We start from the raw sequence: 27,635 nt of genomic DNA, 5'->3' as shown, positions 1-27,635 counted from the left end.
GCAGTGCTAGGACCCTCCCCTTTAATCAGGGAGGGAGGTCTGCTATGACACGGTGCTATGTGCCAATGGGCGTGGTGCTGTTACATGAAGCGCCGTGAAATTCACTGGTAGCGCCTCAAGAGGGAGGGGAGCACTTCCAGTAGCACCCTGCCTCCTGCCTGGGGCGCTACCACTGAATTTAATGCGCAGGGGCGCTAACTTTTTCAGGGGGCTAAAATTAGCCCCGGTGACGTTAGCGACCCAAAGGGGGCACCACCGAATTTCCCCCTAAGAGTCTAAATGGGCTGGAGGAGCAGAGGGATCCCGGGATACAGATACACAAATCACTAAAAGTAGCGACACACGTTAATAAGGCCATTAAAAAAAAAGCACGGGGTACATTCCTAAAGGAGCCTTCTGTTCCGTGCCTAGGAGCTCTGAACCATGGCAGAGAGTGGCTGGGGCACATTTCTCACACGCCTCGAGATTAACCCGCACGGCAACTTTGCTGTCAGTGAAGAGAGACGAGAAAGACCAAAGTGCCGTTTGCCCCTCTCAGTGTGGCCCTGAAGGACTGTGTCCAGGCTGGAGTTCTGTTCCCACCATACGATCCTCCCCCAGATTGTCCTTTCTGAGCTCCAGCCAGGTGATGCTAAACACTCAGGTGGGAAAGGCAAAAATCTACAACAATGTGTTTAAAACAAAGTTGATTTATTTGACATATATCCAGAATATTAAACTCCAGCCCAGTTCCCGGAGTTATTAACATCAGCAGAAACAATCCCCACCTGTTAGAATGAACATGGTTCAGTCCTGGATGTGATTAACAGCAGCAACAACAGAATCCATCCCCTGCAGTCACTTGTGAACTCGCTGGTGTGTCAGCAGGGTGGATGGCTGAGTGAATCCCATCCCACACACGGAGCAGGTGAATGGCCTCGCGCCAGTGTGAGTGCATTCGTGTTGTATCAGCTTCCTTTTGCTTTTAAAACTGTTCTCAGTAAGAACATTTAAAAGGTCTCTCATCAGTGTGAACAAGTTGATGATCAGTGAGGTGGGATGAGCGAGTGAATCATTTCCCACACATGGAGCAGGTGAACGGCCTCTCCCCAGTTTGAGTGCGCTGGTGTACAGTGAGCTCAGATGATCGCCTGAACCCAGTCCCGCAGTGAGAGCACCTGAACGGTCTCTCGTCAGTGTGAACATGTTGATGGTGTATCAGTGCCCCGGAACCTTTATAGCACTTCCCACAGTCCGAGCAGTTAAAAGGTCTCTCGTCAGTATGAACTCGCTGGTGATTCAGCAGGTTGGATGACTCAATGAATCACTTCCCACACTCAGAGCAGGTGAACGGCCTCTCCCCAGTGTGAACTTGCTGGTGTCTCAGTAGGGTGGATGGCTGACTGAATCGCTTCCCACAAACAGAGCAGGTGAACGGCCTCTCCCCGGTGTGAATGCGCTTGTGTATCAGCAGGATGGATGACTGAGTGAATCCCTTCCCACACTCAGAGCAGGTGAACGGCCTCTCCCCAGTGTGAACACGCTTGTGTATCAGCAGGATGGATGACTGACTGAATCCCTTCCCACACTCAGAGCAGGTGAACGGTCCTCTCTCCAGTGTGAACTCGCTGGTGTCTCAGTAGGGTGGATGACTGAATGAATCCCTTCCCACACTCAGAGCAGGTGAACGGCCTCTCCCCAGTGTGAACACGCTGGTGTCTCAGTAGGGTGGATGACTGAGTGAATCCCTTCCCACACTCAGAGCAGGTGAACGGCCTCTCCCCGGTGTGAATGCGCTGGTGTATCAGCAGGATGGATGGCTGAGTGAATCCCTTCCCACACTCAGAGCAGGTGAACAGCCTCTCCCCGGTGTGAACACGCTGGTGCATCAGCAGGATGGATGACTGAGTGAATCCCTTCCCACACACAGAGCAGGTGAACGCCCTCTCCCCGGTGTAAACTCGCTGGTGTCTCAGTAGGGTGGATGACTGACTGAATCCCTTCCCACACACAGAGCAGGTGAACGGCCTCTCCCCGGTGTGAACTCGCTGGTGTCTCAGTAGGGTGGATGATTGACTGAATCCCTTCCCACACACAGGGCAGGTGAACAGCCTCTCCCCGGTGTGAACACGCTGGTGCATCAGCAGGATGGATGACTGAGTGAATCCCTTCCCACACTCAGAGCAGGTGAACGGCCTCTCCCCGGTGTGAACTTGCTGGTGTCTCAGTAGGGTGGATGACTGACTGAATCCCTTCCCACACTCAGAGCAGGTGAACAGCCTCTCCCCGGTGTGAACACGCTGGTGCATCAGCAGGATGGATGACTGAGTGAATCCCTTCCCACACTCAGAGCAGGTGAACGGCCTCTCCCCGGTGTGAACTTGCTGGTGTCTCAGTAGGGTGGCTGACTGACTGAATTCCTTCCCACACACAGGGCAGGTGAACGGCCTCTCCCCGGTGTGAACCTGCTGGTGTCTCAGTAGGGTGGATGACTGAATGAATCCCTTCCCACACTCAGAGCAGGTGAACGGCCTCTCCCCGGTGTGAACACGCTGGTGCATCAGCAGGATGGATGACTGAGTGAATCCCTTCCCACACTCAGAGAAGGTGAACGGCCTCTCCCCGGTGTGAACTTGCTGGTGTCTCAATAGGGTGTATGACTGACTGAATTCCTTCCCACACACAGGGCAGGTGAATGGCCTCTCCCCGGTGTGAACTTGCTGGTGTCTCAGTAGGGTGGATGACTGAATGAATCCCTTCCCACACTCAGAGCAGGTGAACGGCCTCTCCCCGGTGTGAACACGCTGGTGCATCAGCAGGATGGATGACTGAGTGAATCCCTTCCCACACTCAGAGCAGGTGAACGGCCTCTCCCTGGTGTGAACATGCTGGTGTATCAGCAGTTTGGATGACTCAGTGAATCCCATCCCACACTCAGAGCAGGTGAACGGCCTCTCCCCGGTGTGAACACGCTGGTGTATCAGCAGGCTGGATGACTGAGTGAATCCCTTCCCACACTCAGAGCAGGTGAACGCGATAGGCCAGAGGGTTGGCTGAAGCCTCGTCCACACACAGAACACATGTACGGTTTCTCCCCGCTGTGAACGGTGCTTTTTGCTTCCATGTTCAGAGGCCGATGATATTCAGATCCGATGAGTCACGTGATCTGTCAGATCTTGACGTGATGCTTGGTTTGAGTTTCCTGTCTGCAAATCCTCCCCTTCCAGTGCCCTGTAAAATTAATTTAAAACAGGGAGCGTGAGAAACAACCCACAAGAAAACAAAGGCAGGTTGTGAAATTGAGCTCAATGAATCTGGTCAATTGTGGGGCCGGCAGTAGAAAAAAGTGACCATGAAAGCTGCCGGATTGTCATAAAAACCCAACTGGTTCACTGATGTCCTTCAGGGAACGGAATCCGCCACCTGGTCTGGGCCTACACAAGACTCTGGCCTCTATGGGAGGAGAGAGAGAGAGAGAGAGAGGTGGGTGTGGGAGGGGGAGGGGGTGAAGGAAAGGAACTTTATACATCTGCAACTCGACCAGAACTTTGATAGAACCTCCAAAACCCACAACCTCCACCACCTAGAAGGACAAGGGCAGCTGTTGTATGGGAGCACCATCACATCCAAGTTCCCCTCCAAGTCACACACCATCCTGACTCAGATATATTCATCGTTGCTGGGTCATAATCCTGGAACTCCTTACCGAACAACATTGTGGGAATACCTTCACCACACGGACTGCAGTAGTTCAAGAAGGTGACTCACCACCCCCTTCTCAATGGGAAACTGGGGATCGGCAATACAGGAAACTTTCGTTTAAACGGAGGTTAAATATCCGGAATGCTCTATCCACTGGCAAAATTCAGGAGTCGGTTCAGATAACTTTTTTTACTTTTAGCTGCTTTTTTTCTCCATTTGTGGCTCTGCAAGTGTCTAGCTGAAGCTGTTGCTTAGCTACAGAGACGCTTGCAAGCTGCGCCGACTGTTCTGAAGCTGTTGCTAAGCAACAGGGTTTGTTGCTTCAGACGGAGCTCAGAAGCTCCGTATCTTTTAACTATAGCGCTCGTTTCTCCGGCAGTGTTGATCGACCGGCACCAGCTCGGTCCCGTCAGTGCCGGATACCAGAAAGTTTCCTGTATTTGCTGCTCTTGCGAGCTACGCCCACATCCCAAAAATGAATTAAAACAAATCTGTAGATGTAAACTGGATTAAAAGCCTGTACAGAAATACTTGTTCCTAAAACAATGCTCTTTTACATTGTACGGACAGTGTCTGTGTAACAACCTAATCTCCCCTAGAATCCCCCTCCCTTAACAGTCTCACATTGGAAATTGTTGGGTCCTCCTGGGCTCAGAAGTACTGGGGGTTAAACCCAGCAGCTTCTCCTCCATCTCCACTCCAGCTCAAACTGAAACATAGAAACATACAAACATAGAAACACAGAAGATAGGAGCAGGAGTAGGTTATTCAGCCCCTCAAGCCTGCTCCGCCATTCAATGCGATCATGGCTGATTATCCAAATTCAGTACCTGGTCCCTGCTTTCTCCCCATACCCCTTGATCCCTTTAGCTTTAAGAAATATATCCAACTCCTTCTTGAATATATTTAATGTATTGGCCTCTACTGCCTTCTGTGGTAGAGAATTCCATAGGTTCACCACTCTCTGGGCGAAGAAATTCCTCCTCATTACTGTCCTAAATGGCTTACCCCATATCCTTAGACTGTGACCACTGGTTCTGGACTCCCTGACCATCGGGAACATCCTTCCTGCATCTAGTCTGTCCAGTCCTGTCAGAATTTTATAAGTTTCAATGAGATCCCCTCTCATTCTGCTAAACTCCAGTGAGTACAAGCCCAATCGTCCCAATCTCTCCTCATACGTAATTCCTGCCATCCCAGGTATCAGCCTGGTAAATCTTCGTTGAACTCCTTCCACGGCAAGAACATCCTTCCTCAGATAAGGCGACCAAAACTGCACACAATACTCACAATGTGGTCTCACCAAGGCCCTGTACAACTGCAGCAAGACATCCTTGTTCCTGTACTCAAACCCTCTTGCTACGAAGGCCAACATACCATTTGCCTTCTTAACCGCCTGCTGCACCTGCATGCTTACCTTCAGCGACTGGTGCACAAGGACACCCAGGTCTCATTGCACTTCCCCTTCTCCCAATCTATTGCCATTCAGATAATAATCTGCCTTCCTGTTTTTGCCACCAAAGTGGATAACCTCGCATTTATCCGCATTATACTGCATCTGCCATGCTTCTGCCTAATCACCCAACCTGTCCAAATCATACTGGAGTTTTTCGGTATCCTCCTCACACACGCCCACCCTGCTTTGTGTCGTCTGCAAACTTGGAGATGTTACATCTAGTTCCCTCGTCTAGATCATTTATATATATTGTGAATAGCTGGGGTCCTAGGACCGATCCCTGCGGTACCCCACTAGTCACTGCCTGCCACTCGGAAAAAGACCTGTTTATTCCAACTCTTTGCTTCCTGTCTGCCAACCAGTTCTCTATCCAAGTCAGTACCTTGCCCCCAATCCCATGTGCCTTAACTTTACACGCTAATCTCTTATACGGTACCTTATCGAAAACCTTCTGAAAGTCCAAATACACCACATCCACTGGTTCTCCCTTATCTCTTCTACCAGATACATCCTCAAAAAATTCCAATTAGTCAAGCATGATTTACCTTTTGTAAATCCATGTTGACTTTGTCCGATCCTGTCACTGTTTTCCAAGTGCTCTGCTATTACATCTTTTATAATGGACTCTAGCATTTTCCCCACTACCGATATAATTCCCCGTTTTCTCTCTACCACCTTTTTTGAATAGTGGGGTAATATTAGCTGCCCTCCAACCCATGGGAACTGTTCCAGAGTCTATCGAATTTTGGAAGATGACCAGCAATGCATCTACTATTTCTAGGGCTACTTCCTTAAGTACCCTCGGATGTCGATTATCAGGCCCTGGGGATTTATCGGCCTTCAATCCCGTCAATTTCCCTAACACCATTTCCCTACAAATACTGATTTCTTTCAGTTCCTCCCTCTCATTAGACCCTATGTTCCTCGACATCTCTGGGAGGTTATTTGTGTCCTCCTTTGTGAAGACAGAACCAAAGTATGTATTTAATTGGCCGGCCATTTCTTTGTTCCCCATTATAAATTCCCCTGATTCTGACTGTAAGGGACCTATACTTGACTTCACCAATCTTTTTCTCTTCACATATCTACAGTTAGTTTTTATGTTCCCTGAAAGCTTACTCTCATACTCTATTTCCCCCCATTTAATTAATCCCTTTGTCCTCCTTTGCTGAATCATAAACTGCTTCCAATCCTCAGGTTTACTACGTTTTCTGGCCAATTTATATGTCCTCTCCTTGGATCTTACGCTATCCCTAATTTCCCTTGTTAGCCACAGTTGAGTCACACTTTTTGTTTTACTTTTATGCCAAACAAGGATGAACAAATTCTGTAGTTCATCCATGCGATCTTTGAATGTTTGCCATTGCCTATCCACTGTCAACCCTTTGAGTAACATTCCCCAATCAATCCTACCCAACTCGCGCCTCATACCATCGTAGTTTCCTTTATTTCAATTCAGGACCCTAGTCTCTGAGTCAACTGCTTCACTCTCCATCTTAATGAAGAATTCTATCATATTATGATCGCTCTGACCCAAGGGGCCTCGCACAACAAGATTGCTAATTAATCCTTTCTCATTACATAATACCCAGTCTAAGATGGCCTGATCTCTAGTTGGTTCCTCGACATATTGGTCCAGGAAACCATCCCGTATACACTCCAGGAATCCCTCCTCCACAGTATGGTTACTAATTTGGTTAGTCCAATTTATATGTAGATTAAAGTCACCCATGATAACTGCTGTGCCCTTATTGCACGCATCTCTAATTTCCCGTTTAATGCCATCCCCAAGCTCCGCATTACTGTTTGGAGGTCTGTATAACACTCCCACTAACGTTTTCTGCCCCTTGGTATTTCTCAGCTCTACCCAAACAGATTCCACATCATCAGAGCTAATATCCTTCCTTTCAATTGTGTTAATCTCCTCTTTAAAAAGCAATGCTACCCCACCTCCTTTGCCTTTTTGCCGATCTTTCCTGAATATTGAGGACCCCTGGATGTTGAGTTCCCAGCCTTGGTCACCCTGGAGCCATGTTTCCGGAATCCCAATCATATCATATCCGTTTGCGGAGATCTATTTGCGCAGGTAATTCATCCACCTTATTACGAATGCTCCTCGCATTAAGACACAAGGCCTTCAGGCTTGTTTTTTTTAACACTCTTACACCTTTTAGAATGATTATTTACTGTGGCCATGTTTGATTTAAACCCTTGATTTCTCTGACCACCAACTTTGTTTTTCTCCTTCCTGTCTTTTGCTTCTCTCCTGGTTTCCCTTTCCTCTGTCTCCCTGCTCAGGTTCCCAAACCCCTGCCATTTTAGTTTAAACCCCCCCCACAGCACTAGCAAACACTCCCCCTAGGACAGCAGTCCCAGTCCTGCCCAGGTGCAAACCATCCAGTTTGTACTAGCCCCACCTCCCCCAGAACTGGTTGCAATGTCCCAGGAATTTGAATCCCTCCCCCATGCACCATTCCTCTAGCCACGTAGTCATCTGAAATATCCTTCTATTTCTACTCTGACTAGCACGTGGCACTGGTAGCAAGCCTGAGATTACTACCTTGGAGGTCCTATTTTTTAATTTACCTCCAAACCCCCTATATTCAGCTTTTAGTACCTAATTTTACCTATATTGTTGGTACCTATATGCACCACGACAATTGGTTGTTCACCCTCCCCTTCCAAAATGTTCTGCAGCCGCTCTGAGACATCCTTGACCCTTGCACCAGGAAGGCAACATACCATCCTGGAGTCACGTTTGCGGCCGCAGAAACGCCTATTTATTCCCCTTACAATAGAATCCCTTATTACTATAGCTCTCCCACTCTTTTTCCTCCCGTCCTGTGCAGCAGAACCACCCACGTTGCCAGGAAGTTGGCTGCTGCTGCCTTCCCCTGATAAGCCATCCTCCCCAACAATATCCAAAGCAGTATATCTGTTTGAGAGGGGGATGGTCACAGGGGAACCCTGCACTACTTGCCTGCGTCTACTGCTCTGCCTGGTGGTCACCCATTCTCTTCCTGCCTGTGTAGCCTTTACCTGCGGTGTGACCAACTCCCTAAACGTGCTATCCACGATGTCCTCAGCATCGCGAATGCTCCAGTATGTATCCACTCACAGCTCCAGTGCCGCAATGCAGTCTGTCAGTAGCTGCAGCTGGATACACTTCCTGCACGCATGGTTATCAGGGACACAGGAAGTGTCACAAGAATTACAGACACCCTATAAACTCCGCCGCCTCGCTCTTTATATCACTGCCACCGCTCCTCACAGGTCCGCTGCTGTGGGGCTTACCTGCTCCACCACCTCGCTTTATATCACCACCGCCGCTCCTCACAGGACCGCCGCCGCCGTGGGGCCTACCTGTGCTTCGGATAATAGATACATAGCAGATAGGAGCAGGAGTTGACCATTCGGCCCGAGTACCTGAAGGAAAAAAATGTGCAGGGTTACGGGGAAAGGGCAGGGAGTGGGACTCGCTGAAGTGGTCTTGCAGAGAGCCGGCAGGGGCTCGACGGGCCGAATGGCCTCCTTCTGTGCTGTAACCATTCTCTGATTCTATAAAATATTAGAAAGTTTGTTCCACAGAAGCACGAGGTTTATCTGCTTTTATTGATGAATTTAAAAAGTCTGTAGTAAAACCTTGTGTCCAATGCGGGGAATAAAGGCCCACAGCCTCCCCGGGCCCCGGGCCCTGAACAAGGGACTGGAGAAACTCGCTGCCCTGCGGATCAGACAATCAGCCGGCGCTAGTCCCACCCCTCGGGCTCCCCGATTGGTTGGAGGACCCGCCGCCGGCTCGCTCCTCCAGCCCCGCCCACTGGGTGCCGCAAGCCTCGCCCCTTGTGCTCCCCGATTGGTTGGAGGACCCGCCGCCGGCTCGCTCCTCCAGCCCCGCCCACTAGGTGCCGCTAGTCCCGCCCCTCGGGCTCCCCGATTGGTTGGAGGACCCGCCGCCGGTTCGCTCCTCCAGCCCCGCCCACTGGGTGCCGCTAGTCCCGCCCCTCGGGCTCCCCGATTGGTTGGAGGACCCGCCGCCGTCTCGCTCCTCCAGCCCCGCCCCGCTCGCTCCCTATTGGTGGGAAGCTGCCGTCAATCAGGCGGCGGGCCCGGGTGACGTGCCCCGAGGAGATCACGTGAACCGTCCAAGTGCCGCCGCTCGGTCCGGGGCCTCGCGGACTCTGAGGTTTTTCTATTTCTCTCGATTCTCTCCCGATCCACCCCGCGCCATTCTCCACCCAATCGGAGCGGAGAAAACTCACTTCGCGTCACCGATCGCGACTCTGGAACCGACACCAAGGCCTTTCCCCGGAATGGCCCCGCGCCGACTCCGTCCGGCAGGATCCGAGTGCGCAGGCGCAGCTCCGAGTGGGGGAGGGGGGTTGATCTCCTCTGGGCATGCGCGGTTGTTGCCCTTGGTGACCGGGAGGGGTCGCTGTGCTGGACTCGGCCCAAACCGCCGCTCCATGTGCGCATGCGCGGACTCTCGGTTGTCAATCCACCAACCGCCAGAAGAGGGCGCTGGTGAGACCAGTGAAGAAAGAAAGACTTGCATTTATATAGCGCCTTTCAGCACCACCGGACGTCCCAAAGTGCTTTGCAGCCAATGAAGGACTTTTGCAGTGTAGTCACTGTTGTAATGTAGGAAATGCGGCAGTCAATTAGCGCACAGCAAGCTCCCACAAACAGCAATGTGATAATGGCCAGATAATCTATCATTTTTTATGTTGATTGAGGGATAAACATTGGCTCGGACACTGGGGATAATTCCCCTGCTCTTTCCCACATTACAACAGTGACTACTTCATTGTAGTACTTCATTGGCTGTGAAGCACTTTAGGATATCTGGTGGCACTATATAAATGCAAGTCTTTCTTTGCTGAAATAATGCCATGGGATCTTTTACAGCCACCTGAGAGAGCAAACAGGGCCTCAATTTAACATCTCATCCGAAAGACAGCACCTCCGACAGTGCCGCACTCTCTCAGCACTGCACTGGAGTGTCAGCCTGGATTTTTGTGCTCAAGTCTCTGGAGTGGGACTATGAACCCACAACTTTCTGACTCAGAGGCGAGAGTGCTGCCCACTGAGCCACTGGCTGACACTAAAGAGCAAGCAGTTCTGACGAATGGTCATCGACCTGAAACGTTAACTCTGTTTCTGTCTCCACAGATGCTGCCTGACCTGCTGAGTATTTCCAGCATTTTCTGTTTTTATTAAAGAAACGAGGGAGTGATTGCTGACAGGAAGAATGTTGGGTCGTCCTGCGCATGCGCACCTCCCTGGCGGCTGAGGCAAAACACCGACTCGCCCCCACCTGAGCCGCTCACGCGTACCAAATGTTGTGGCTCCGCATGCACGCCCGATGTTCCAACTGCGGAGTTTTGTGTGCTGAGCATGCGTGTTGCGGACCGATCGGGACGGGCGATTGTGGAGCAGGAGGGAGAGCGCGGGGGCCATGAGCACATGCGCGGGACTCAGAGTCAACAGAGTGCTTTCTGGACCGCAGAGGCTTGTGGGTATTACAGCAGTCATTACTGCTGATCCTTTCAACCAACCTGTGCAGCAGCTGGGGCCTGAAAATGAGCTTCACTGCCCCTAGGTTCGGAAAGGGGAAAATTAAACAACAGTTTGCCTCTGATCCTTTTCTGATCTCAATTTACAGGGTTATAGAAGTGGAGCAGTTACAGGCGGGAAGCTCAGGCCAAACATCACGTCAAGATCTGACAGAGTCGCTGGATTCATCAGGACCTGAATATCATCGACCTTTGCACATGGAAGGAGAGAGCAGGGATCGCAACGCAGACAAACCGCACACGTGTTCAGTGTGTGGACGCGGATTCAGCCGATCGCCTGACCTGGTGAGACACTTGCACCGTCACACCGGGGAGAAACCGGGTAAAGGTGGGGACGGCGGGAAGGCCTTCAGTTCCCCGTCTGCATTGGAAGTTCAACGGCGCAGTCTAACCAGGGACAGTCTGTTCACCTGCTCCGTGTGTGGAAAGGGAATTGTTTGTTCATCCCACCTGCAAACACACCAGGGAGTTCACACTGGGGAGAGACCATTTCAGTGTCCTGACTGTGGGAAGAGCTTTAAAAGCGCTCAGTATCTGAAGGGACACCAGCTTGTTCACACTGATGAGAGACCATTTCAATGTTCTGAGTGTGGGAAGAGCTTTAAAAGCCCCCGGGAGCTGAAGAAACACTGGTTCCTACACACTGGGGAGAGGCCGTTCACCTGCTCCGTGTGTGGGAAGGGATTCGCTCGGTCATCCAACCTGCTGGAACATCAGCGAGTTCACACTGGGGAGAGGCCGTTCACCTGCTCTGTGTGTGGGAAGGGATTCACTCAGTCATCCAACCTGCTGAATCATCAGCGAGTTCACACTGACGAGAGGCCCTTTAAATGTTCTGACTGTGGGAAGAGCTTTAAAAGCTCCGGGGAGCTGAAGGGACACCAGCGAGTTCACACTGACGAGAGGCCCTTTAAATGTTCTGACTGTGGGAAGAGTTTTAAAAGCTCCAGGCAGCTCAAGAAACACCAACACCTACACACTGGGGAGAGGCCGTTCAGCTGCTCTGTGTGTGGGAAGGGATTCGCTGATTCATCCAACCTGCTGGTACATCAGCGAGGTCACACTGGGGAGACGCCGTTCACCTGCTCTGTGTGTGGGAAGGGATTCACTCATTTATCCAACCTGCTGACACATCAGCGAGTTCACACTGACGAGAGGCCCTTTAAATGTTCTGACTGTGGGAAGAGCTTTAAAAGCTCCAGGGACCTGAGGGTACACCAGCGAGTTCACACTGGGGAGAGGCCGTTCATCTGCTCTGTGTGTGGGAAGGGATTCACTCAGTTACCCAACCTGCTGACACATCAGCGAGTTCACACTGATGAGAGGCCCTTTAAATGTTCTGACTGTGGGAAGAGCTTTAAAAGCTCCGGGGAGCTGAAGGGGCACCTGCGAGTTCACACTAACGAGAGATCCTTTAAATGTTCTGAGTGTGGGAATAGTTTTAAAAGCTCCCGGGAGCTCAAGAGACACCAACACCTACACAGTGGGGAGAGGCCGTTCAGCTGCTCCGTGTGTGGGAAGGGATTCACTCGGTCATCCTACATGCTGGTACATCAGCGACTTCACACTGGGGAGAGACCGTTCACCTGCTCCGTGTGTGGGAAGGGCTTCACTCAGTCATCCCGCCTGCTGTTACATCAGCGAGTTCACACTGGGGAGAGACCATTCACCTGCTCCGTGTGTGGGAAGGGATTCACTCAGTCATCCAACCTGCTGACACACCAGCGACTTCACACTGATCATAGAATCTAACAGCACAGGAGGTGGTGATTCGGCCCATCGTGTCTGTTGGAGGAAAATTTAAAATGGCACCGTAGTGCCTGCTGAAATACTTGACATTTATTGACATTTTGCAGACACTGGCATAACAGACAGCTGACTTGATCTGCTTGCACCAACTTGTGATATCACTTGTACAGATGTAAGACAGGAACGGCTAGTCAACTGTTGGGGTAAAACTGTAAGAGCGAAAAATTATGTTTAGGAAGAACAAGGGAGGTAAAGGGTGTTTAAGGGCGGGGTTATGCAACTGGCAGGACATAGGTATCACTGTGAGAATAGGGTTGCGAAATACCAACATGTCACATGAAAGAAGCTAGCTAACAGTAATATAATTAAGTTGTTTGTGAAAGAAGCTAGCTAACGGTATAATAATATAATTAACTTGTTTTTGACAGAATGTGATTAAGGGTTGCTAAGGTATCGGATTGGCCAAAGTTGAAGGATGCTAAAGTACCAGATTGGCCAAGGAATTAATGTAATAACTGCTGATATGGTACCTTTCCTGTTTTTAAACTGTATAATAGAAGCTCGGCTACTATTGTAAAACCGAGAAGCTGGCAGCTGAGACCGTGGGGTCTACTGTTCTTCTTCTCCTAGAGCGCTCTGTACATTAAACTGTGCATTTTTACTTCTCTCAAACTATTTGGTTGTGTGAGTTTATTCACATAAGTCTAAGTTGGGTACCGTGTCGACCTCGTATATCACTTGGCCCGCTCAGGCTCCAATTAGACCCTAACAAATTGGCGTAGTCGGCAGGATCAGCTCGGTGGGCACCGGAGCACCCAGAGGTGATCTCGGGCGAGCAGTCAAATTTTTGACCATCCATCAATTAGCGACGCTAGACGGGTGACACCGGAGCACCAACTGATCAAAAGAACAAGAAAGGGGTTTGACGAGAGGTGAGAATTCACAGTTAACCGAAAGTTTGTGGTATTCTTTGTTTGTTTGTATCTCGTAGGGCATTTATAAGGATCATAAGGTAAAACTCGTAGACGTCGCTTACTACCTTTGGGGTTGGACTGGCAGAAGGTCCCGGGGAACCACCGATATATAGATTGCATGTACGCTCGCTTCTCTTCGTGAGGAGGACGTACCTCTGACAACACAGGGTAAGGAGAGGATTTACAAGATGACAGGTAAGGGTCAAACATGGGGGCCTTCGGGCTCCCTTAGTAATCAGTATATGGCTGATAGGAGAACCCTAATTAAAAAAATGCGGAGTGATGGATGGGATACGAGTCAGACATTGGGAGCACAAAGAGAATGGTGGGAAAAGGAGAAACAGGACAAGACTAAAAAGGCAGGAATACTCTTGGTCCACCAATTGGTTGGCTTACAAGAAGCCGTTGAAAAATGTAAGATTGGAATAAAAGAAAGAGATAGTAAGTTAGAAGCCAAAGACGTGAAAATTAGGGAACTAGAGAAGAAACTGGAGTATTTAGAATCAAGTAAAAATACGTATGGAATGATGCCAGTATTGGGAGATATGGGAGAACCCGTCCCACCCTATGAAGAAAAAACAGCCGCCACGGCCCCAAGTACGGGGGAAGAGGCAGGAATTGAAACATTCGCCATGGCCCCTGTGGCACGGGGAGGCACGATAGCCGCCCCCTCTGCAAAATGGACACCATTCACGCCCGGTGATAGACAACAGATAATGCAATTTTTGGGGATCATTAAAACCCCGTAGCAATAATACAGAGTTCTGGAAAAACTTAGAACGAACATGGCAAAGTCACCAATTACATACTAGAGATGTACATCAATTAGTGAGAGCAGCCTGTCCCGCGGACAGATGGAGACTTATGGGGCAGGGAGCCGCACCACCTACCCAATTTAGGGATGGCCAGTGGGCACTTCAATTGCCTCACACTACTGAAGTAAATGCATTGCAGGCAATTTTTATACCATTTAAGGCAGAAGTACAAAGGGTGTTGGGGGCAGCACAGACAAACTGGAATAAAATCACAGCTTGTAGACAACAACAAGGAGAAGGGTCTTCTGAATTTGGTGAATGATTGTTTACGATATACGAAGAGAGTTCGGGCCAAATTAACCCCCAAATGGAAGACCCTGCCTTTGTACAATTATTTAAAGATGGGTTAACAACCGAACACCAAAGGATCCTAAAAATGGGAGTTGTGGCTGCTAATACCTATGATGCAGTTGTCCAATGGGCATGCTCTGTAGATGCCCTGGAGGCCCAACAATCCCACGCGGTCCGTATCAAGCAAGAAAAGGTAGCAGCCGTACAAGGAAACGGCCAGGAAGCACGACCCAAAACGAAGGGAAATTGTCACAATTGTGGGAAACAAGGACACTTTGCTAAAGAATGTAGAGCCCCGCAACAGGAATGCTCATTTTGTAGAAAGAGAGGTCCCACATGGGACAAATGTTATCGTAGATTAAATCAAGTACCGGGAAAAATGACCAGCGATGAATACCGAGAACTCCAAGCCTTTAGGGATGCTCGGGACGGAGGGCACTGACATGCAGCGGCCCCCGTAATTAAAGATAAGGGAGATAGTAGAATTTATGTGTCCGCACTAGTAGGGGGCCGACAGTGTAACATGCTAGTGGACACTGGCGCATCGATGTCTATAACCGATTTACCTTTGCCCATCACACAAACTAACATTTATTTGACCGGATTAGGGGGAACAAAGACCCCCGCCTTTTTAAGTACAGTACAAGTGGTCGAATTAGATGGCCATTTGATCCTGATGAGATTTTATGTGTGTAAAAATAATGAAGGAACTATAATGGGAAATGACCTTATGAGGGAATATAAAATCCTGATTGACTGTCATAAAGGAAAATTGATCTGGCCTAGACAGGATGGAAGTAAAACTGAAGTAAACCAATATGCTGCAAATTGCACTAAAATAGCAACTGCTAAACCTCTTTCCCGGGATTGGAAATTAGAAACTGGTAATTTTGGAACAATATGTAATGCCGTAAAAGGCGTATGGGCAGAGGATAAATTAGATACCGGAAAAGTAAGAATGGAACCAATTAAAATCCCTGGACCAGAGCATAAACCGCATAGACAATACCCAATAAAACCCGAAGCTAAGAAAGCAATTACGGAAATAATTAAAACATTGGAAGAACAGGGAGTAGTGCGTAAAACGGAAAGCACAACCAATTCCCCTACCTGGCCGGTAGGAAAACCCGATGGAACTTGGAGATTAGCTATTGACTATACCGCTTTAAATAAAGTAACACCAAAGTTACATCCTATTGTAGCAAGTCCAGCGACAATATTAAATGGGTTAAGCGCAGAACATAAAGTTTTCACAGTATTAGATACTGCAAATGGATTCTGGTCATTACCTTTGGACCCAGAATCCCAGGAGAAATTTGCGTTCACTATAGGAGATACACAATACACATGGACCCGCTTGCCACAAGGGTTCCATAACAGTCCAGCTATATTCCATAGAGTCATGCAGTCTCTACTGGAGACAGTTGACCTCCCGAAGGGAAGTACTATTCTACAATATGTGGATGACCTCCTCATTGCTTCAGAGAAGGAGGAAGACCACAATTGTGCACTCTATTTGGTGTTACGAGCACTAAATAGTAAAGGGTTTAAAGTGAACCCCAAAAAAGCGCAAGTTGGGAAATCAGAAGTAACCTATTTGGGCCATAAAATTTCGCAAGGAACTAAAACAATGCCAGAAGATAGAAAAGCGGCTATACGGGCTATGCCCAGACCCAGTACAGTTAGAGGAGTTAGGAAAGTATTAGGACTCTTTAACTATAGTAGGAACTTCATCCCCAACTTTGCTAAAATAGCGGAGCCAATACAAAGATTAGTAAAAGGAGGGAAAGCGGCCCTCGATCAGATAGAATGGGGATCGGAACAAGAAAATGCGTATACCGAACTAAAAACTGCCTTAACATTAGCTCCAGGATTAGGATTACCCAATATAGGTAAGCCATTTCACATCTATTGTGAAAATGAAGGAGGCTTCTACGCTGCGGTAGTCACTCAAGACCACGGGGGTGATAATAGACCGTTAGTCTATTATTCCACACCACGATGTCCGGCAGCAGCCGGACTTTCTCGGTGTGTAGCTGCCCTGGATTGTGCAGCATGGGCGGTAAAGGTTAGTGAGCCCATCGTAATGACAGGAGAAATTATCCTCCATGCCAAACACACCTTGGTAGAAATGTTAAATACCGGAAGATTAAGGTCAGTTTCAAATATGAGGAGGGCAAGATGGGAAGCCGTATTAGTACCAGCGGATAAATCAGTACGAATAATTCGGGACACCGGAGTTAACCCAGCCGCAGGAATGTTAAACGAAGGAGAACCACATAAGTGTGGGGATATAGATGAGGAAGCTGAGGAAAGTTGGATTAAGGAAGAAGCTTTGGAACAGACAGAAGAGGTCTTCTATGTAGATGGATCCCGCAAACATATTAACGGCTTACCTAGAACAGGCTGGGCAATAGTGGACAATCCTCTTAAAACAGTAAAATCCGGGCGATTAGAAGGAGGACTATCTGCACAGGTTGCGGAGATAGTCGCCCTAACCAAAGCCCTTGAATTAGCAGAAGGAAAAACTGTCAATATTTATACAGATAGCCGGTACGCCTTTGGGGTAGTACACGACTATATGACAGCCTGGGGAAGACGTGGATTTGTAACCACTACTGGGGAACCTATTAAACATCAACAACGAATAAGAGCCTTATTAGATGCGGCAGCAAAACCAAGTAAGGTAGCCGTTATAAAAATAAAGGCACACCAGAAGGCCCCAGAACAGGGTAACCCTGACTGGCTAAATCAACAGGGTAATCAGGCGGCCGATTTGGCGGCCAAGGCAGCTCTAGAATTAGAGGAAGAGGAAGACAGTTATCCCGTAGGGAGCGTACAAATGGAAGAAATTGAAATACAGAAATTGCAGAAAGATACCCCGCCAGTAGAAAAGGATGAATGGAAACAGAAAGGGCCAGTACAAGGATCAGATGGAAACTGGAGGAAGGATACTAAAGTATTAGCACCAGAGTGTGTAAGGTTAACGTTACTGGATCTGCATCATGGCCTGACGCATTCAGGACGAGATGCCATGCAGGAAGCTCTCTCAAGAGATTGGTGGTGGCCTGGAATGGGGAGAGATATAGCAAAACACTGACACCGGTGTGTGACGTGTGCACAATATAATCCAGGCAGGCCTGAAAAAATTAGAATGGCACATCAGCCTCGACCGAGGGGACCTTGGGAACACTTACAAATTGACTTTACTGGCCCCCTGCCATCATCACATGGAAAAATATATTGTTTAGTAATAATTGATCAGTTTACAAGGTGGGTAGAGGCTTTTCCTACCCGAAATTGTACCGCATTAACAGTTGCGCGTCTTTTGGCAGAAGAAGTTATCCCAAGGTGGGGAGTACCATTGCAAATAGATTCTGATCAAGGAACGCACTTTACTGGAACAGTGGTAAAAAACCATTTGCAAATTGATGGGAATCAAACAGAAATTCCACATACCTTACCACCCCGAAAGCTCCGGGATGGTAGAGAGAATGAACAGAACTTTGAAATTAGCTCTGGCCAAAGCTATAGCCGAAACGGGAAAAACATGGGTGGAGGTGTTACCCATAATATTAATGAAGTTGAGAGCAACTTCCAATCGTACCACTGGACTAACCCCTTATGAACTAATGACAGGACGAGCAATGCAATTACCAGAAGGCATTATAACAGGTGGAGCAGATGTGGGGCCCTTAAAAGACAGGCTAAAACGATATGTGTTGGAACTAAGTAACCAACTAAAAGAAATGAGGGCGGGGGTGAGGAACCGTCAACAGGAAAGGGACGAGGAGCTGAAATTACAAATGCTCCCCGAGGTTCCACCCGCTGGATCTAAGGTAATGTTAAAAAACTTACCTGGAAAACCGGGATTTGCCCCAAAATGGTCTGGACCCTATGAGGTTATAATCAGTGGAGACACCTGTGCCTGTCTGGACATAAGGGGTGTAGGAAAGTGGAAACATTGGACCCAATTAAAAGTCTATAACCCATAAATTGTTCCCGAGAGAAAAAAACCATGTAATTTAAAACTACAGATTGAATACTGCAAGCAAAAGGTGACAGCCCCAAAACAACATGAGGCTGTTAAGTGTTTTATGTATAGTTGCGTTAATTGGTATTGTCACGGAAGGTATACTTAACTCCCGCAAGAAAAGAGAGCTGCATGTAAATACGTTTTTATATATGTCATATAAGTAATCCAAACTGAGTGGGATAGATGCCTGTTCGGTATGTAGCCATACTCCCACTCATGCGAAAGGAGGGATACCCTTGCGACCAATACCCTTGAACCTCACAGATATGGCAGAATGGATAATTAATAAAAATCATACGAAACAGAAAAATACCACCTTATCCACCTTCGGAAAAACATGGGAACAGAAATGGAGTAGCCTAAGGAATGAGTTCCGGGGGGGAGGATATTCATTAGAAAATTTTAAAGAATGGTATAAGCCAACATATGATTATACGAAAGAACCCCCCTTTTTAGTCCTTACCAATACGTCAGGAAAGGGCCAGCCGATCCCAGAGATATGTTGGGAGCGCGGTACAGAACAGACTGAAGGGATCAGAATTGATGTGGGGAAAAGTCATTGTATACAAAATTTTACCACATATAATGCAGGAAATTCCATGGAAAGCTGGTGGTTCAATACCACCAATTTGATGAATTTGACCAATAATAAACCATGGAATGGGACCAGGCGAACAGATACTGACAACCAGATGGGTTTTACCGTCTTCCGCGCCAACATAAACCCCGAACAACCGGGACAGATAATGACAGCCTATAATGGGACATACTTCATATGCGGTCATAGAGCATACCCCTGGCTACCAGAGAATTGGGCAGGATCATGCTATTTGGGGTATGTAGTACCATACGTACACCACATAAAGGAATTGAAAGACCACCACAAGCATAGTCGTACTAAAAGAGAACTTCCCACCTGGCAGGTGGTACTAGGAGCTATGTTCCCCACGGCTGGAATAGTGTTTACTTCTCAAGAAATATAGTTATTGGCAACCATAATTGAGGGAGTAGCCAATGACATGGCTGAATCCCTGAGAGAGATGAGTGCCGAAATGGTAGCCCTAAGAACTGTTGCCCTACAAAATAGAATGGCACTAGATTACCTACTAGCTGCACAGGGAGGTACACGTGTCATGATCGGAGCAGAATGCTATACATATATCCCAGACAGTTCTGAAAATATTACCAACCTAGCAGACCATATTCAAAAACAAGTAGCTTTGCTCCATCAATCCAATATTGGAGGCGGATGGTTTGATTGGTTACTGGGAGGATCAGGCTGGGGTGCTTGGCTAATGCAAATGATATTGATCATAGTTGTGATATGTATACTGCTGTGCTGTGCATTGAGTATCATTAAAATGTGCTGTCAAACTGCTGTGAAAGCTGTGCTGCCAGTAGCTTCTGTCGAAGAATACACCGACCTCCTGCCCAGAAATACGGGTGAAGAAGAAACGTATGATGACGTGGCCGGAACAGACGGTTCTCACGAGATGAGTCAGTGGTTGTAAACCAACCCTGTGAAGAAACGAAGAACGATGGTCATCTGGGAGCAAGAGGATCGTGCTCCAGGACCAAAAGGAGGGGCTGTTGGAGGACAATTTAAAATGGCACCGTAGTGCCTGCTGAAATACTTGACATTTATTGACTTTTGCAGACCCTGGCATAACAGACAGCTGACTTGATCTGCTTGCACCAACTTGTGATATCACTTGTACAGACGTAAGACAGGAACGGCTAGTCAACTGTTGGGGTAAAACTGTAAGAGCGAAAAATTATGTTTAGGAAGAAGAAGGGAGGTAAAGGGTGTTTAAGGGCGGGGTTACGCAACTGGCAGGTCATAGGTATCACTGAGAATAGGGTTGCGAAATACCAACATGTCACATGAAAGAAGCTAGCTAACATTAATATAATTAAGTTGTTTGTGAAAGAAGATAGCTAACGGTATAATAATATAATTAACTTGTTTTTGACAGAATGTGATTAAGGGTTGCTAAGGTATCGGATTGGCCAAAGTTGAAGGATGCTAAAGTACCAGATTGGCCAAGGAATTAATGTAATAACTGCTGATATGCTACCTTTCCTGTTTTTAAACTGTATAAAAGAAGCTCGGCTACTATTGTAAAACCGAGAAGCTGGCAGCTGAGACCACGGGGTCTACTGTTCTTCTTCTCCCAGAGCGCTCTGTACATTAAACTGTGCATTTTTACTTCTCTCAAACTATTTGGTTGTGTGAGTTTATTCACATAAGCCTAAGTTGGGTAACGTGTCGACCTCGTATATCACTTGGCCTGCTCAGGCTCCAATTAGACCCTAACCCCAATCCTAACCAATAACCACTAGCCCCAACAACTAACCCCAATCATAACCACTAACCCCCAATCCTAACCAATAACCACTAGCCCCAACAACTAACCCCAATCATAACCACTAACCCCAATCCGAACCAATAACCACTAACCCCCAATCCTAACCAATAACCACTAGCCCCAACAACTAACCCCAATCCTAACCAATAACCACTAACCCCCAATCCTAACCAATAACCACTAGCCCCAACCACTAACCCCAATCCTAACCAATAACCACTAACCCCAACCACTAACCCCCAATCCTAATCAATAACCACTAGCCCCAACCACTAACCCCAATCCTAACCAATAACCACTAGCCCCAACCACTAACCCCAATCCTAACCAATAACCACTAACCCCAACCACTAACCCCAATCCTAAACAATAACCACTGGCTCCAACCACTAACCCCAATCCTAACCAATAACCACTAACCCCAACCACTAACCCCAATCCTAATCAATAACCACTGGCCCCAACAACTAACCCCAACCACTAACCCCAATCCTAACCAATAACCACTAACCCCAACCACTAACCCCAATCCTAACCAATAACCACTAACCCCAATCCTAACCAATAACCACTAACCCCAACCACTAACCCCAATCCTAACCAATAACCACTGGCCCCAACAACTAACCCCAATCCTAACCAATAAGCACTAGCCCCAACCACTAACCCCAATCCTAACCAATAACCACTAGCCCCAACCACTAACCCCAATCCTAACCAATAACCACTAACCCCAACCACTAACCCCAATCCTAACCAATAACCACTAACCCCAATCCTAACCAATAACCACTAACCCCAACCACTAACCCCAATCCTAACCAATAACCACTAACCCCAATCCTAACCAATAACCACTAACCCCAACCACTAACCCCAATCCTAACCAATAACCACTAGCCCCAACAACTAACCCCAATCCTAACCACTGGCCCCAACCACTAACCCCAATCCTAACCCATAACCACTAACCCCAACCACTAACCCCAATCCTAACCAATAACCACTAACCCCAATCCTAACCAATAACCACTAACCCCAATCCTAACCAATAACCACTAACCCCAATCCTAATCAATAACCACTAGCCCCAACCACTAACCCCAATCCTAACCAATAACCACTAACCCCAATCCTAACCAATAACCACTAACCCCAATCCTAACCAATAACCACTAACCCCAATCCTAACCAATAACCACTAACCCCAATCCTAACCAATAACCACTAGCCCCAACCACTAACCCCAATCCTAACCAATAACCACTGGCCCCAACCACTAACCCCAATCCTAACCAATAACCACTAGCCCCAACAACTAACCCCAATCCTAACCAATAACCACTGGCCCCAACCACTAGCCCCAATCCTAACCAATAACCACTAACCCCAACCACTAACCCCAATCCTAACCAATAACCACTAGCCACAACCATTAACCCCTAAGCCTACACCCTAACCACAGCCCCTAACAAAGGACCATTGACAGGGATCAATGGAGGAGCTAAAGACCTGATAATGGAAGTATTTGAAATAATTATCTCAATGAAAGAAATAGTGCAAGGTATGTTAGTAACAAGAGATTAAATCAACTGGACCATCAAGCTCAGAAATTACTACTGCAAAGATCAGAACCTTTCAAAGGTTCTCACGTGCAGTCCGTGTGGAGGAGATTTACTAAATGATACAGGTAATAACAGATTTCAAAACCTATGCAAGATAGTTCTATAAAGCTATGGTTCAAAGGAATTGCAGCTGAGTGTGCTCTTTTGTGTTAACAAATAAACTGTAGCTTAATTTAAAACATTAAAGGAAACTTAATAATTCAATTAACATTTCATTACCTGTGGTGATAAGCACCCCAGTCCCTGCGGTGTGCAGATGAGTTTACTCTTTTGTAGGGATCATAAACAAATAAACTGTAACTTAATAAACCATTAAATGAAACTTAACAAATTAAATTAAAATTTTGTTGGCCGGGGTGATGATGCACTCCAGTCCCCGCAGTGCCCACCGGTCGCGGAAGGCCTCGAGCCTGCCAGCGGACACCGCGTGCTCCATCTCCAGGGCCACCGGAAGAGAGGCAGGCAGTCGGGCCGAACGACCCCCTCGACCGCCCGCTGCCTGGACCAGTTGATGGCAGTTGAGTGTAAGTGAGACACTACAGTTCAGTCTATGACACCCACAAGTCGTGTACTCAAATGGAGCAAGCTTGGGGTTTGATGTGGTAGAAGGCGAACGAGATGAGAACGGAAATAATCTAGAGTAAGAAAAGGCCCGAAAATTAAACAGTCTGGAACAGAACATCAATTCGTCTTCTCTTATGGAGAAATCAAATATTTGACACACTGTGTTTGAAACAAAGCTTATTTATTCCCTGAAATAACAACAGAAAATGCTGGAAATACTCAGCAGGCCAGGCAGCATCCGTGGAGAGAGAAACAGAGTTAACGTTTCAGGTCTGGGACCCTTCATCAGAACTGGAAAAAGCTGGAGATGTAACAGATATTACTAAGGTAAGAGGCAGGAAAGTTATCCTGGGTGGATCTGAAACACGAAGGGTGGAAGTTCAGTTGGAATCCACGTGGAATAAGTTGGAACCGGAGACAGGTGCTGAGGAAAGGGATGTGGCTGTGAAACCGAGTCTTGGAAAATGTTACAAATGGGGATGGCAAAATCATACAGCATGAAAAATGGGAGTAAGTGTTAAAGTCTGAAATTGTTGAACTCAATGTTGAGTCCAGAAGGCTGTAAAGTGCCGAATCGAAAGATGAGGTGCTGTTCCTCGAGCTTTATTTATTCACTATTTAAACAGAATATTAATCTCCAGCGCAGATACAGGAGTTATTAAGATCAGCAGAAACAAACCATGACTACTAGAATGAACATGGTTCAGTCCTCAATCTGAACAGCTGGGGTCCTGATCACAGTAAATCATGTTCCATTCACTAATCTGGTGAGGAGGAACTGAAAGAAATCAGTATTTGTAGGGAAATGGTGTTAGGAAAATTGATGGGACTGAAGGCTGATAAATCCCTAGGGCCTGATGGTCTACATCCCAGGGTACTTAAGGAAGTGGCCCGAGAGATAGTAGATGCATTGCTGGTCATCTTCCAGAACTCGATCGACTCTGGAACGGTACCCATGGATTGGAGGGTAGTTAATGTTACCCCACTATTCAAAAAGGTGGTAGAGAAAAAGCGGGGAATTATAGACCGGTAAGCCTGACATCGGTAGTGGGGAAAATGCTGGAGTCTATTATAAAAGATGTAATAGCAGAGCACTTGGAAAGCAGTGACAGGATCGGACAAAGTCAACATGGATTTACAAAAGGTAAATCATGCTCGACTAATCTACTGGAATTTTTTGAGGATGTAACTGGTAAAATAGATAAGGGAGAACCAGTGGATGTGGTGTATTTGGACTTTCAGAAGGCTTTCGATAAGGTCCCACATAAGAGATTAGCGTGCAAAATTAAGGCACATGGGATTGGGGGTAAGGTATTGACTTGGATAGAGAACTGGTTGGCGGACAGAAAGCAAAGAGTTGGAATAAACGGGTCGTTTTCCGAGTGGCAGGCAGTGACTAGTGGGGTGCCGCAAGGATCGGTCCTAGGACCCCAGCTGTTCACAATATATATTAATGATCTGGATGAGGGAATTGGATGTAATATCTCCAAATTTGCAGATGACACAAAGCTAGGTGGGAGGGTAAGCTGTGAGGAGGATGTCGTGAAACTCCAGTACGATTTGGACAGGTTGGGTGATTGGGCAGAAACATGGCAAATGCACTATAATGTGGATAAATGTGAGGTTATCCACTTTGGTGGCAAAAACAGGAAGGCAGATTATTATTTGAATGGCAATAGATTGGGAGAAGGGGAAGTGCAAAGAGACCTGGGTGTTCTTGTGCACCAGTTGCTGAAGGTAAGCATGCAGGTGCAGCAGGCAGTTAAGAAGGCAAATGGTATGCTGGCCTTCGTAGCAAGAGGGTTCGAGTACAGGAACAAGGATGTATTGCTACAGTTGTACAGGGCCTTGGTGAGACCGCACCTTGAGTATTGTGTGCAGTTTTGGTCACCTTACCTGAGGAAGGACGTTCTTGCCATGGAGGGAGTGCAGCGAAGATTCATCAGGCTGATACCTGGGATGGCAGGAATGATGTATGAGGTGAGATTGTGTCGATTGGGCTTATACTCACTGGAGTTTAGAAGATTGAGAGGGGATCTCATCGAAACCTATAAAATTCTGTCAGGTCTGGACAGACTACATGCAGATAGGATGTTTATGATGGCCAGGGAGTCCAGAACCAGGGGTCACAGTCTAAGGATAAGGGGTAAGCCATTTAGGACTGAAATGAGGAGGAACTTCTTCACCCAGAGAGTGGTGAAGCTGTGGAATTCTCTGCCACAGAGGGCGGTGGAGGCCAGTTCATTAAATATATTCAAAAAAGAGTTGGATATATTTCTTAAGGCTAAAGGGATCAAGGGATATGGGGAGAAGGCAGGGACAGGGTACTGAATTTGGATGATCAGCCATGATCTCATTGAATGGTGGAGCAGGCTTGAGGGGCCGAATGGCCTACTCCTGCTCCTATCTTCTATGTTTCTATGTCTTTTACCCAGCACTCCCCGCGGTGGACCACATGCCGCACCCAGACTACAAGAGCCCAGCGCGCAGGCGCAGCAGGGGCCGGTATAGTGAGCATGCGCAGTGCGTTACCGGAGTTGGAGAGGAGCTGAAGCCGGGAGGGCGACGGAGGGGAGTAATGGACCGGTAGGTGGGTGGGGAGGCTTCATAAACAACTCGTGCAGGAGGCAAGCCCCGAATAATAACCTGAAGATCCCGTGTTTGCAGTTGCGGGGATTTCTTCCCCTTACAGGCCCAGGTTAACGGCAGCCATCTTTGTAAAGGCCAGCGGAAAGTTTCAGTGCGACGTCACCATATGCCTGAGACAAAGAGCCTTGTGTCCAATGCGGGGAATAAAGGCCCACAGCCTCCCCGGGCCCTGAACAAGGGACTGGAGAAACTCGCTGCCCTGCGGATCAGACAATCAGCCGGCGCTAGCCCCGCCCCTCGGGCTCCCCGATTGCTTGGAGGACCCGCCGCCGGCTTGCTCCTCCAGCCCCGCCCACTGGGTGCCGCTAGTCCCGCCCCTTGGGCTCCCCGATTGGTTGGAGGACCCGCTGCCAGCTCGCTCCACCAGCCCCGCCCCGCTCGCTCCCTATTGGTGGGAAGCTGCCGTCAATCAGGCCGCGGGCCGGTGTGACGTGTCCCCGAGGAGATCACGTGCACCGTCCAAGTGCCGCCGCTCGGTCCGGGGCCTCTGAGGTTTTTCTATTTCTCTCGATTCTCTCCCGATCCACCCCGCGCCATTCTCCACCCAATCGGAGCGGAGAAAACTCACTTCGCGTCACCGATCGCGACTCTGGAACCGACACCAAGGCCTTTCCCCGGAATGGCCCCGCGCCGACTCCGTCTGGCAGGATCCGAGTGCGCAGGCGCAGCTCCGAGTGGGGGAGGGGGTTTTGGTCTCCTCTGGGCATGCGCGGTCATTACCCTTGGTGACCGGGAGGGGTCGCTGTGCCGGACTCGGCCCAAACCGCCGCTCCCTGTGCGCATGCGCGGGCTTTCGGCTGTCAATCCACCAACCGCCAGAAGAGGTCGCTGGTGAGACCAGTGAAGAAAGAAAGACTTGCATTTATATAGCGCCTTTCACCACCACCGGACGTCCCAAAGTACTTTACAGCCAATGAAGTACTTTTGAAGTAACAACAGAAAATGCTGGAAAAACTCAGCAAGTCAGGCAACATCCGTGGAGAGAAATTTGAGTTGACGTTTCGGTTACACTTCAAAAAAGTACTTTTGCAGTGTAGTCACTGTTGTAATGTAGGAAATGCGGCAGTCAGTTAGCGCACAGCAAGCTCCCACAGACAGCAATGTGATAATGACCAGATAATCTATCATTTTTTATGTTGATTGAGGGATAAACATTGGCTCGGACACTGGGGATAATTCCCCTGCTCTTTCCCACATTACAACAGTGACTACTTCATTGTAGTACTTCATTGGCTGTAAAGCACTTTAGGATATCTGGTGGCACTATATAAATGCAAGTCTTTCTTTCCTGAAATAATGCCATGGGATCTTTTACATCCACCTGAGAGAGCAAACAGGGCCTCAGTTTAACATCTCATCCGAAAGACGGCACCTCCGACAGTGCAGCACTCCCTCAGCACTGCACTGGAGTGTCAGCCTGGATTTTTGTGCTCAAGTCTCTGGAGTGGGACTATGAACCCACAACTTTCTGACTCAGAGGCGAGAGTGCTACCCACTGAGCCACTGCCTGACACTAAAGAGCAAGCAGTTCTGACGAATGGTCATCGACCTGAAACATTAACTCTGTTTCTCTCTTCACAGATGCTGCCTGACCTGCTGAGTATTTCCAGCATTTTCTGTTTTTATTAAAGAAACGAGGGAGTGATTGCTGACAGGAAGAATGTTGGGTCATCCTGCGCATGCGCACCTCCCTGGCGGCTGAGGCGAAACACCGACTCGCCCGCACCTGAGCCGCTCACGCGTACCAGATGTTGCGGCTCCGCATGCACGCCCGATGTTCCAACCGCAGGGTTTTGTGTGCTGAGCATACGTGTTGCAGGCCGATCGGGACGGGCGATTTTAGAGCAGGA

The 27,635-nt window shown here is 48.1% G+C and overlaps 1 long non-coding RNA gene and 1 pseudogene across 2 annotated transcripts; both read right to left on the bottom strand.

The window, feature by feature from the left end:
- Positions 1-671: 671 nt before the first annotated feature.
- On the bottom strand, positions 672-8,871 carry LOC147081974 (uncharacterized; annotated as a pseudogene). The gene is made up of 2 exons (XR_015076344.1): positions 8,432-8,871; positions 672-3,210 (listed from the first exon to the last, which is right to left on the bottom strand). The product of XR_015076344.1 is annotated as an uncharacterized LOC147081974 (transcript).
- A 13,643-nt stretch (positions 8,872-22,514) lies between these two features.
- Positions 22,515-25,984, bottom strand: LOC147081973 (uncharacterized). The gene is made up of 2 exons (XR_015076343.1): positions 25,033-25,984; positions 22,515-23,207 (listed from the first exon to the last, which is right to left on the bottom strand). It is a non-coding gene; the product is annotated as an uncharacterized LOC147081973 (long non-coding RNA).
- Between the last annotated feature and the right edge of the window lie 1,651 nt (positions 25,985-27,635).

Source organism: Somniosus microcephalus, unplaced genomic scaffold (genome assembly GCF_052327205.1).
Source record: "Somniosus microcephalus isolate GS21.2 unplaced genomic scaffold, FLI_Smic_1.0 scaffold255, whole genome shotgun sequence".
Lineage (NCBI taxonomy): Eukaryota > Metazoa > Chordata > Chondrichthyes > Squaliformes > Somniosidae > Somniosus > Somniosus microcephalus.
Note: the sequence above shows the minus strand (reverse complement) of the source record. Positions and strands in the feature narration are given on the sequence as shown.